Source organism: Oculina patagonica, chromosome 4 (genome assembly GCF_052425735.1).
Source record: "Oculina patagonica isolate OP01 chromosome 4, crgOcupat, whole genome shotgun sequence".
NCBI classification, from domain to species: Eukaryota; Metazoa; Cnidaria; class Anthozoa; order Scleractinia; family Oculinidae; genus Oculina; species Oculina patagonica.
The window spans coordinates 43,664,694-43,677,833 of record NC_135761.1 but is presented as its reverse complement, the minus strand read 5'-3'; the positions used below and the strand labels follow the sequence as shown (position 1 = coordinate 43,677,833).

Genomic DNA, 13,140 nt, shown 5'->3' with positions numbered 1-13,140 from the left:
GCTGTTAAAAGATGTAAAATCGCCCAAATTAACTGAATAATCTTCTTTCTTTGATGTTTACTTACTAAATCCATTTTTCTGACAGTTTACTGACTAAATGGCATCTTTTTAGCTGTTTATGTTGGCTAGAGATGTACTCATTATTATCAATACAAGCGGCAAAATTAAAAACCGCCCTATTGAAAACACGCGCTTTGTGGGCCGCAAATGACTCCTAGCAGGCCGTTAATCATTAATGCATTAACGGCCCTGCAGCTGATTGGTTCTCATCATCAGCCAGGTCCCAGATGTCCTATTACTGCCCTCATACACCCACATCTGCAATCCGTTACACCTGAGTACATTATTTATTGTTGTGACGGCTTAACTGTCTTAAATATAAATAAAGCTTACGCATATTCTTTTGTAATTTCTAATTTTGATCTCGAGGATCTCGTGAACAAGATTTAAATAACTTCAGGTAAGCTTATGTGTAGAAAGGAAACTCTTAAGATTTCGCCGATAGGATTCGAACTGAAATTCTAAAGAATTTAGTTCAGTTTTCCCACTTTTAAGCCAAAACAGCATAAGACTAACATAGACGCAAGATTATTTTACGTTGAAGTGCGGTCAAGCGTACTGAGTCGAGCACCATGTACGAACACATCCCAACAACGGCAATGGGGTTTTAGCGGAAGCTATTACTTATAAGTTGTGGATACTGATGTTGCTTGTGGCCCTTATCAAACGAGATCTTGCATAAACACGAGCAGTTAGCAGTAAATAGAATGTTCCTTTTATATTGAAATTCATCGGCACGCTGATGCAAATTGCAGACATTACACGGCGCGAAAAATTGGATTTAACCCATACCATTGACCTAGGGTAAAGGTGGTATAGGCCATCTTTGCCAAACTTTGAGATACTTTTGATTGTGACAAAGACCATATCATCTTTGATTTTGATCAAAGATATTACGCTTTTGACGCCTATCAAAGCTGCGACAAAGGAATAGTGAAATGCGACTTTGACCAGGGTCAAGGATACCTTTGTCTCGCGTCAAATCCCTGTCAAAGGCGGTATCAAAGGACTCGCTTACCATTGACATCGGTGTCAAAGATAGTCATTCATATTTTCATATTTGTCTTACCTTTGACGCGAGTCACAAGTGAGCGAAGCCAACTTTTCGTGCTGTGTCAAGTTTGCTTGACAACACAGATTACATTTTCACAACAGTCGAAATGTTCAGCAATTATTCGCCCACTAATGGGGCTTTGCATACGGCAGCATGGCGGCCGGACGGACTTTTCCGTAGTCCGTTTCTTTATCTTCCCGATGACCGAAGAAGATTAAAGCAAGGAAGGCCTTATCACCTTTTATTTACGGGGAAAACGGCAGGAAAGATGCAGCAGCAGCAGCTCCCCTGATTCCAAAACTCCGCCTGCCAAATCGGTAAGAATTATGCCTTCAACTTTCGATAGCAGCGAAATGGCGGATATGCGCCGCGAGATTTTGACACCGAGACAATACCAACAAATTGTTAGAAGACAACCAAACTTTGCGAAAGCAATACGCCGATTTACACGAATCGCTAAGCTTTCATATAGCTGAAGTGGAAGAGCTTGTAAAGGAAAACCAAACCTTAAAAAAAAGTCAAGTCTCTAAAAGCTAATCTCAAAGAAGTCAAAGAAGACAATGACACAATGGCCGAAGACCTTGCCACCGCAATCTATCAACAAGATTGACGACTTCGAACAGTACTCGAGAAAACATAATCTAGAGTTTCACATGGAATTCCAGAGAGCTCCCAAGAAAACCTGGCCGAACAAATTATTAAGCTCGGAAATGTGCTCAACGTCCCTATTCGCAACAATGTTGACATCTGCCACCGGTTATCCGCAAACAAGAAATCAAAAAAACCCAGGCCAATCATTGCCAGATTTAAATCGTACGAAGCTAAGAAAGCACTATACAGCGCTCTCAAGCAGTTGAAGAATCAAAGCTTAAGGTGGCTTAATAATTGGGGCTCAGTCCCCTCCCCCCTCTCTCTCCTTGCTCCTTCTCTCTCACCGCGGCGGGCGCCCCGCCCCTCCGCCCGGCGCCGCCCGGGGTGGGGCTCCGGCGGGGCGCGCGCCATCGTCGCGGGTCGGTTGTCCCTTTTCTTTCCTCCCGTTCCTGTGGCTTTTTGTGCGGTCAGATGGCTCTTTTTCTTTTGGGTGCTCGCCCGCGCGAGATACGTCAGCATTGCGCGCCGGCACGAAAACTGTATTCGGCCACCTTAAACCATGTTTTCCCTGGAGAAGACATCGTATACATCAATGAGAACCTCGCCAGAAGACGCCGCGAACTTTTCAACAAAGTCTGGAAAACCAAAAAGTTGAACCATTGGCACAGTGTGTGGACAGTTGATGGTAAAGTCTTTTTCAAAATTTCTGTTGATGATGCCCCGGAAAGAGTCTGTAGCTTAGAAGACTTAAATAATTTCTAGGTTAATCACTTCTTTGTTATCTGAGGTTACAGCTAAGTTTAATGTATTGCCTAAAACCATGTATTTTCCAGATATAAACTAGTCATGTATTTTCCATCTCTAAACTAGTCTACAACACATCTGTTCTCTCAGTCCCATCCACCATATGTATAAACAAGTCAACGATATTTGCTTCAGGTTCGTATGGAAAATGAAGCCGGATAAAATTAATCGGCACACTCTTATTGGTCCTCTTGATAAAGGTGGTCTTAACATGGTTGACGTTGTTATGCCGGATGGACAAATCTCTTAAGGCTGCGTGGGCAAAGCGACTATGTGAAGCTGGTGATAGTAAATGGTGTGCTGCCTTTTCCTTGGCCACAACCCACCTCGGTGGCACATTCCTTTTTAAATGTAACTTTGATATACATGACTTAAATCTGCCTTCAGAATTACCCTCCTTCTACAAAGAAATACTTTCGGCCTGGCAGGAGATACACTCTACAGACCCCTCATCTGCTGATGAATACGGGAATGAAATCATTTGGAACAACCGATTCATTAGAATAGATGGAAAACCGATCTTTTTTCTGACATGGTTTCAAAAGGGTGTGATTAAAATACGCGACCTTTTGGAAGATGGTAGGTTCTTCTCCAGAGCCGAATTTCAAAAGAAATGCGGTCTAAAAGTGAATTTCTTAAAATGTTTCGGCTTCCTCCCTGCAATCCCTAGTGGGTGGAAAAACTCCCTTTCAAATACTCAGCAAATACCCTCCAATAAGGCTGTCAGAGATAACCTAACACCCTCTAATGTCACTGCCAAAATCGCTCGCGAACTATTTGTTTTGAAAGCTCTTAACACCCCAAATATAGAACTAGAACTAGTCGGAAAAAACTTATCCCCGAAAGCTATCTACCAATTGCCTTTTAAAGTCACGGTAGAAAACAAACTAAGATGTTTCCAATATAAAATCATTCATGGCATCCTTCCCACAAACAAACGTCTTTTTAAAATGGGACTGAAAACGTCACCTCGCTGCGAGCGCTGCAATTTTCCGGACGAAACTTTAGCTCATCTTTTGTATGAATGCCCCATTACGCAAAATTTTTGGCGTGAAATTGTTATTAGGTGGAACGAGACACGATCGGAGAATTGTTCTTATAAACGTTTTACGCCTTAAACCATGTTCTAATCATCGGGAAATATCACATCTTCCAAGCTTGGTTGGATAACAGCCCCCCAAGCTTTAAATTTTTTTATCTCGTTCTCAAAGACAAAATCCTTTGTGAAAGCAGAATCGCTTTTAAAAACAACACCTTGTCGAAATTTAGATCAAAATGGACAACATTATGCACTCTACCGCCTCAAAATGTTTCCACTTAGAATGTGCCACCCGCCTTTTTCCCCACTTTCTTCCTTTTTTTTCCCTTGTTTCCGCTAAAAATTGTATTTAAAACACTCTGTTGTAAACCAACCTTGCACTTGTACTTTATGTAGTGAAATTGTGTAATTTTTCTTTGTATTATCAATATTGTATTTTTTTTTTGTTCGTCTTCTTTTTAAATAATTAATATTGTAAAGTCAAATTCCCTTCAATAAAAAAAATAAAAATAAAAAAATAAAAAATTATTCGCCCAAGAAAAGGTGAACATTCGATAATTTACAGAGGTGAATATCAGGAACTACAAAATAGCGAAAGAAAACACGCAAAACAACACACACAACCAGTACTTTCAACTATATTGCTTCCATCACCTATTGCAATATATACTATATATATCACCTATTATTATTACTATTAGGTTCAGACGGAGTCTATAGAAAGCACAAAAAGGCTTGAAATTATAGATCCCTAATTAAAAAAAAATTATCAACTGTGACTTACAATTCTATACTAATTCTACTCGTACTCGTTTGCATGGATACACGTTCACCATAGTTTATAATACATAAATTATGTTTTGAGCGCGCGTTTGGGAAACGCGTGGCAGTCTCTCGCCTTTCGCGCTTTCCTAAATGTGCACCCAAAACTACACATGCGCCTGCTGCGCAGCCTATCGAAAAAGCGAAAATATCGCGAAAATTTCATTAAGCATCTGTCGAGGTCCCTATTGTAAAATATGGGACCGAGCTTTTTCATGTCGATTTATGGCCCAAGCGCGAAGGAGGGTCCGTATTTTACAGTAGGGACCAAAAAAACAAGGTTAATTAGATATGTATTGTATCTCTCACTCTGAAGAAAAGAAAACATTTTAAGGTCATTGCCCTGTATTGCATTGCGCATCCTTACTGCGCAGAATTTTACGCGTAATAAGCGCGCGCGAGCGCGCGCGCACATAAACAAAATGGCGGCTTTTTCTATGTGGCTTAGCCCGCGAGAGAAGTAAATTGTCGCTTTCTCGTAAACGAGTCTGGTGACCTATCAATTTTTTCTCATATTTTGGGTGTAGTGATCAAATTCTTTCTGTAAAATGAAAACAGATCAATTCTTGTGTTTGAAAAATAAAATAAATTATCGTTAAAAACGTGTACTTTGCTAGTACTCGTAGAGGAATTTTAAAGGAATTATATGGAATATACAAGGTCTTCCTTTTTATTTCAAAATTTAAGTTCCCTTAACGTAATAAACCAGTAGGCGAAGTTTGGTTAAAAAATTGTGTTCAGTTCTATTTCAGGGCAATGACCTTAAGTTAATCGCGCGGCAAGCAGCTGCCTTCGAATGACGCGCGTCAAAAGCAAAAAGACAGTGAATTTTATTGGTGTTCGGAAGATGGCGTGTAGCGCAGCTCAAGCCTCGGCCCGGTGCAGCCTGATCGTCCTCGCGAACCATGTCTCACCGATATAAAAACAATAACCTCCATTTAATTTGGCGCGATTATTCAACAGATGCGCGCGCTGCCCATATATGGTCAAAATGTTAACGATATCTGACATCCGTACTTAACATATATCCTGCGATATTCGTAGGTTGCGAAGATTCGTCCGAAATCTTGTAAAACGCTGCATAATTACAGTTTTTTATGTGCAAAATGTGTTTCGTTGACAATTTGTTGAATAACAAAACAATTATCCTGCCCAATCTTGCGGAATATCGTCTGATTTTAGCTGACTCGGCCTACGGCCTCGTCGGCTTAGTATTATGTGATATTCCCCGCGATTTTGCAGGATAATTGTTAGCACTGAAAATTGGTCGCGGACATGATCTCTTCCGAGAAGCGAACAGTTTTCCAAGAGCGAAGTTCGAGGAAAACTGTGATCTTCTAGAAACGGATAATGTCCATGGACAAATATCGGTGCATATTGTTGAAGCCAAATGGTTAATGTGCACGTGTATTTATTTTCCTTTAAATATTTATGGTCTGCTCATAATGTCCAGTTCTATTTAATTTCCGGACACTTTTCTAGATCCGCCAAGTCACCCTTTTTTTTTGTCGTAACCTTTATCATCTTTATTTTGCTGTTGTTGTTGTTTTTTTGTTGATGATGAATTAATAGTGAATTAGACAAGTCCAGGGGTCATGAAGGGTCCCTCAAAATGTCGTAGTGCTCGCAAAATTAAGCTTTTGCTCGGAATGTTCGCAAAATTTTAGTGTTTTAGTGTTCGTTTGCTCGTGCTCGCACATTTTTACAAGTGCTCACATGCTCGGTTTTTAGTGGGGTAGCTTATTGAAAAGTGCTCGTTGCTCGCAAGGCTAGTTTTTGTCAATGCTCGTGCTCGCAAAGAAAAACGATTTGCTCGCATGCTCGCAGTTGCTCGAAAAGACCATTTGATATCCCTAAGTCCGATAACTGAACTGCAATATTTTCTTCTTTTTTGCCACCATTCGCAGATCATGAGAGCCCCTGCACTGGCAACAGGTTGGAGATTTTTATCCGGCTTGAAATCTCCAAGCACGAAAACGGCTAGCCATCTTTCCCCTTCACAAATACGTACTGTACTGCAGCGACAGCCAGCATTTTTGAGCCAATATCCAGAGAGGAGCTGGTAACAAAATTTAAGTCGAAGCTGACATGAGAGACAGGCAGTTTCTCCCAGGCTCCTCGGGTGGTGGTTTCCCAGAGTTCCTAGCGGAGCCAAGAGATTCATTCCCATTTGGTGTGAGAGTTCTTAATAGGCACCAGTCGTCTCTCGCGGAGCTGACTGAATAATGCATGGAATACGTTGAGGAAAACTTGGCACATAGCCCCGCCATATTATTCCGTTATCTGCCAGCTAAGATAGCGGAGGACTTCTCGATCATTTCTCAAGCCATTCAAGGAAAAACCTTGACCTATGAAGGCGGTAACGCTTTTCGCACGCAAATTGACAAAAGAGTTGGCACCTACACCGCCAGCAACGAACCAGCACGTTATACGATAGAACCACACAATGAAATGGCCTTTAATGATATTTTCCCCTCCAAGGTAAGCCGACGCAAGGCTAGCCTGCGTAGCTGGTGGTATTGGATTTGAAAGCGCGCCGGCGAGAAAGCGGCGCAGCCGCGAGAAGCTTGGGGAGGAGGAAATGAAATATGATATTTCAACTCCTTCCCCCCCCCCCCCCCCCCCCCCCCCCAAAAGCCTCAGCCGCTCGTTGCCGCGGCTTCGTGCTTGTTCGCCCTTTTAAACCCAATAATATTTTTTTTATATTCATTATTTTTTTTTTTTTTTTTTTTTTTTTTCCTCTTTATCCCTCGCACGAAAAAAAAAAAAAAAAAATTAAAAAAAAAAAAAAAAAAAAAAAAAAAAAAAAAAAAAAAAAAAAAAAAAAAAAAAGAACGCCGAGAAAAAAGGAGGGCGGGGAGATGAGTGGAGAGGTCTCGTGCGCATGCCTGATTTTCTAAAATTACTTCCGGTAGCCGTCCTAGCTCGTCCCGTCCTGGTATCTTAAGGTCCCTAATACCGCCAGCTACGCAGGCTAACGCATGGCTTTTAACGTAAACGTTTTCTTTTGTAGTCATCACGCATTCTTCCCCCAACAAAATTGTGTGACTTCCCAAAGTATATGGGTCCGCTGTCACACCGCGCGTCCCTGATTTGCTAGATTGGTTCTGCTCCAAATTGAAGTCCATTCTTCCAGTTTCTCGACCTCTCTCCACAAACAGAGGTTCTCTTTGGCGCATTTACTATGACGCGTTTGTTATGGACATCCGGCTGTGTGACGTGAGTATAGGCGCAAAAGACGGGAGACGCCTACACTCGCTCACTCACTCACTCAGCGGATTCTTTCTGCACCAAAAACCCTTCTGAGCCTCTGGAGGAGGAAAGAGTTCCTCAACCTCTTTTTTCCTCTCTCTGACTTTACGTTGATCGAACGTCGCTCAACTATGACCTTTGTGTCCAGTTAAAATAAGTTATCAATAATAGCCACCAGCAAAGAAGCATTGTTTAAAGACCCAATCCCGGGAAACACGACTGAGAAATAGATTATTTCATATAAATCATTTGATATTCGGATGATCTTCAAACGGCCTCTTTTCTTTCTGACATGTCCCTTGCTTAGCTACTAACTATGTTTTATATATGCTTTTCATAGCTGTTCTTTTTCTGCCTAAAAGAGCCTGCCGATGGTTGTGGTGGTGAAACACCGCTGGTGAAAAACAAGGAACTTCTCTCCAAACTGGATCCTGAAGTTGTGCGGAAGTTTAAAGAAAAGAAACTGCGTTATGTGCGCTACTTGCCGGACAAATCGCGCGGAGACTACATGAACTGGCAGCACGTGTTTTTCACTTAGAACAAAGAGGTTGGAATATAGTTAGAACGCGTTTATTTTTACCCACAATTCTGAAATAAGAACGATTGGTACAGGGTGCTAGGAATAATTCGGATTGCCTGCATTAAAAACGCCCTTATAGGCGAGATGATGTGCGCGTTTTTGGCACAAGTGAACATTGTGTAACAAATATGGCGGCCGGCGATAAGGCTGCCATTGCAGCCATTATCACAGCAATTTTTCTACTTAATAAAGGGGAAGAAGAAAGTACGGAGACTGTAATGAATTTGACGAATGTTCTGGCAGTGCTATTCATCATGAAGAGGAGACATATCCCTCGAATCACAGGCAATGCCGTCCGCCATCTTGGATTTTCATTCGCAACATTCTGTTCATTCTGCCCCTGAGAGCAGAATGGATGGAATGGCGTTTTGTCCAATCCGGAATAGAAAAATTATGCGGAATCGAATAGAAAAACTCGCGCATTTCATCTTCTGGCCATTCTCATTCCAGAATTGTAAATATAAAAAATGCGCCCTTAGTTTGTTTCCCCTCAGCCCCGCCTTGAGAAATAAATTTAACTAAACAGACCGCCAGCCTTAGATTTGGGTCTAGCTGGGTTCAGTTAATGATACTAGCTATAATTCCCTTAGTTGAAGGATATAAGAAATATATCAAAAGACTGATTATGGCACATTGTCGATCGTTCCCTATACAATGCGCGGAAATCGGTCTGTTTTGCCTTGAGTAAACAATTCGAGATCACTATTAAATATTTTAGAATTAATGTGTCAGGGAATTATTTTTCCATCTGATTCTCATTAACCTACCTTGTTTGACCCACCCAATCCTCCCCTGGCCTCGTCACAAACAAAAAACACGGCGCAAACGCGGAGGTGGGTGGCCGAGGGGCGGTGGGGGATAGGAGGTATACCGTATTTATTCGATTAAGCGCCCTGGGCGCTTATTAAATTTTTGGACCTTGAGAGTGGTTGCTTATTCGAGGTGGGCGCTTATTCGAGGCTGGGCGCTTATTAAATTTTCGCCATTTTTAGCAAGAAAACAATGTTTAATGACAAAACGTGAAGATGTATCAAAGCTGAATTTTAACTGTTCATTGAAAGTTTCTGTAAAAATACTAAGAAAACGCGGTCTCCTGGGCAGTCTCTCAGTAGTCGTAGTACTTAGTCAATTTCAATCTCAATACCTGGAATAGTCAATACTCCTCTTGTGCCCTCTTTCTAGGAGGTGGGGGTGGGCGTTTATTCGAGGCTGGGCGCTTATTAACTTTTCCTACCTACAGGGTGGGTGCTTCTTCGAGGTGGGCGCTTAGTTGGGCGCTATCGAATAAATACGGTAACTATTTTTAAATGAAGCTCTGCGTAGAAGGCTACTCCCTCAAAACACTCTTGCATTACATGCAAGATTTTTATACAAACAGCGTTTGCGCAGTGTTGTAAACCTTTGAAAATACGGCGGACGGGTACCTTTTGGTCCATTGGTTATTTCAGGGTGCACGTATAACCGACCTCGACCCTCCCCAGGGTCTTCTCGGTGATTAGTTTTCAAAATGGCGGTTTTCTCCGCGCCCAGCCGCCATCTTGAAAGTGGAGTAGACCCAGAAAAGGAAATCACTTCGAAACATTGCTTCAGACCATGTGGAGACAGCGGATGACATATTATACCACGTTAGGGCGACCAGGCGATCCCCCCCCCCCGCTGGCCGTGGCCTCTCTTCCTCGGATACTTAGGTGGTGGTGGCGCTGCAGTCCACCGCGGTTCCGCCTCGAGCTCTCGTGGTCCCTGTCATTTTTGTCATGCATGGGGGGCCATCCTATGGTGCTGTTTCGTCGTTTCGTCCCATTTTCGGTTTCTGTCGGTGATGAGGGCTTTCTGCTCGTTGGTTCAGTCGCTCCTGGCATTACATACTAGTATGTTGTATTTTTTTAGTGTCGATCCATTAGTTTGTTGTTGTCTTTGTTTGCATTGTTGTTCGACCCCCAGCGCCGTGTAAAGGTTGTTGTTGTTGTTGTTGTGAGAGCTTGCGGTTAGCCTTTATAATGGGGTTACGATTTCTATCCAGTAAAATCACTGTCCTGGCAGCTGGTCGTCGGTGGCATAGTGGGGATGATTCCCGCTTGTAAAACCGTCGACCCGGGTTCGATTCTTCTTAGTGTCAACTTTTTTTTTTCACTTAAAAAAGTTAAGTGTGATGTCTTCGTGTATGAAAAATAAGAAGTCTTACATGGTCAGAAGTAATGCTTGGTAATGCTTTCCCCCAGGAAACGGGGTTGCAAGTATAATTTCTTTCTTCTGTTTTTAGGATGTCGCGCCTCGAGCAAAACAACAAGGGTATAGTGTCACGTGGGACCCGAACGGAGATTTGTACTTGTGGCAAAACAGAGACGTCTTTATGCGACATCCGGTGACCGGAGAGAAAATATCCAGGCTAACTCACACCACGGCTCATACTACAAGGCCATGCCAACGTTCCAGGCATCTGAGATCCCGGATGATAAGTTTCCCTGCCACACTTACTATGGCGACGGAAGCGAGATTGAACCAGAAGCGTTGCAGCACATCCGGGCTAAGACGTGGGAATGCGCAGTACAGTGGGGTTTCAGTGGAGGAGCGGCGATTTACTGGTAATGGATAACCTGGCTGTTCAACATTCACGGATTTGGTTTTACCGACGATAGAAAGGTGCTCGCCTACTTTTTGACTGCTTGATTAGACAATGTCGAGAAGGAACAACGATAAACCCTTCAACTGTTGAATCAAAACGCCCTTATGAAACAGAATGTTCTTGTACTGATCACAAGCGGCCCGAGCTCTCTATCAGATTACCTTTGGACGTGACTCTTGCTTACGAGCGGTGTTGTGTTACAAAGATTCGATTTTTAAGGGTTTGTATGGAAAATAACGGGTTTTTTTGTAAATAAAGTCGACTTACCCTGATTCGTTGTTTCATTCTTTGTTGTCTGCCAGCTTCTCAGGTCGATCCAACGCGTTTTCGGCGAGTTATCGTTATTTAGGTGTCCGTGCTAAAATATTTTAGCAGTGGACACCTAAATAACGATCGACCTGAGAAGCTGGCAGACAACAAAGAATGAAACAACGAATCAGGGTAAGTCGACTTTATTCACAAAAATACATTTTTTTTACTTTTAAAGCAAAACCGTTGTTTACCATACAAACCCTTATAAATCGAATCTTTGTAACACAACACCGCTCGTAAGCAAATCCGTCCAAGGACGAGCGCGTCAGTCCGCACCTAGTTCCCTATATCTCTTCCCCCAGCTACAACTTGAGAATTCAGATTCAGTTGTTGAAACACTCTGTCGAACCACATTGGCAACTACTAAGAAGTGGAAGCACCGACTAGCGGTTCTAGCATTCGTAAATGAACCTTATTTTATGGCTCTAGTTGCTGCTACTCATTTGTTATATGTAACAGCTAGCCATTTGAATTTAAGTGTTTGAAACGAATAATGCAATCCGTTCGCCGTTAATCAAAACTATTCTGGAATACTATAGGCGGCACACGCTGACTATTTTGACTGTAACACTCCTCTCCCAGAAAATGTAAAAATACAATAAAAACTTATTATAAAAATTAAAACTTATATTTTGTGGGTATGCCCCCCTTTAATCCCACTAGCCCCCACCTCATAAAAATTAAAAATATGAAAGGTTGAATGCGTAAGTAAGAAACAAATATGAGTTGTGACCGCGCGACTCAGTGGTGTTCGCATGTGCACTTTTGTCCCTCTCGCTTCTTTTTCCGTTCTTGCTCGCCGAAATAAGGGGAAAAAGGACTGCTCATAATCTACGATATTGCTGTTGTTTATTTTTGTATTAAACGTCGTCGTGGGTACCATGGAGTAGACAAAGCTAGCAGTCCTGTACAGTGATTGTTGTGTGTGGATACCAACGGTTAAGGCTCCCTGGGTGTGGAGAAGCCACAACCGTCAACTTGGCTCGTGGTATTGAATTTGGCTAGGTGTGATTTATATATGCTCTTCCTGAATGCTACTAGGGAGGCGCGGTGGCCTTAAATGGCGCGCTCGCTCACTCCGAGTCGAACGGCCCGGGTTCGAGGCCTGGCCGGGCGCTGCGTTGTGTTCTTGGGCAGACACTTTACTCTCACAGTGCCTCTCTCCACCCAGGTGTATAAGGGTCCGGCGATTTACTGCTGGGGGGTACCCTGCGATGGACTAGCATCCCATCCAGGGGGGAGTAGCAATCTCCTAGTCGCTTATGCTCGGAACCGCTTGGCTCGGACACAGACTTAACCTTTTCTTCCTGAATACTAGAATCCTTTTGCGGCCGCTATAGCTGTTTCAAATTTAACCAGCTCCTGATTTTCACCCTCCCTCTACGGGAAAGCATTAAATTTACATCTTTTCTTAGTTTGCAAATCTGAGATCGGAATCGTCCTATAGAAGGTGGCCATTTTTGTCGTAGCCTTACCCCGGATACCACACAGAGTACCCATCTAATTGTGGCCCAACAGAGAACAGGCCACCCACAAAAAGTATGCCCGCGTCCCGCTTCGTTGATCGCGATGGCCGGTACTTCTCAAACAAAATCAAATATCCGATAAAATGAGATAACAGTTTTAAAGACCGAGTGTTTTGCGTGTCTTAAGATGCCATCATCATTGGTCAGCCTTCGATGTTTATTTTTACGACGATATTTTTATTTAGCCCTAAGTCCTTTTAAAAAAACACAGTGACTTCTCCAACTGAAACAACCATTCTTATATTATCAAAGGCTTCGGTTTTTGACAGAATTTATCTTTTGCCTGAATGCTTTATTTTTGTTACAGATTCAATATACGACATATGCTAAGAAATTTGTTTTCCCGATACTGAGAGTAAAGTACTGCTCTTGCATGACAATATCCTCGGACTCGAAAACAAGATTCTCCTCATGCCATTGGCAAATGAGTTGTATGTAATTATAATATTTCCACGGTAAGTAGTTATCAAAAGTAGC

At 42.5% G+C, this 13,140-nt stretch overlaps 1 pseudogene; it reads left to right on the top strand.

Annotated features, from left to right (window-relative positions):
• Nucleotides 1-2,266: 2,266 nt before the first annotated feature.
• On the top strand, nt 2,267-10,869 carry LOC144647920 (dapdiamide synthesis protein DdaC-like; annotated as a pseudogene).
• Nucleotides 10,870-13,140: the final 2,271 nt, after the last annotated feature.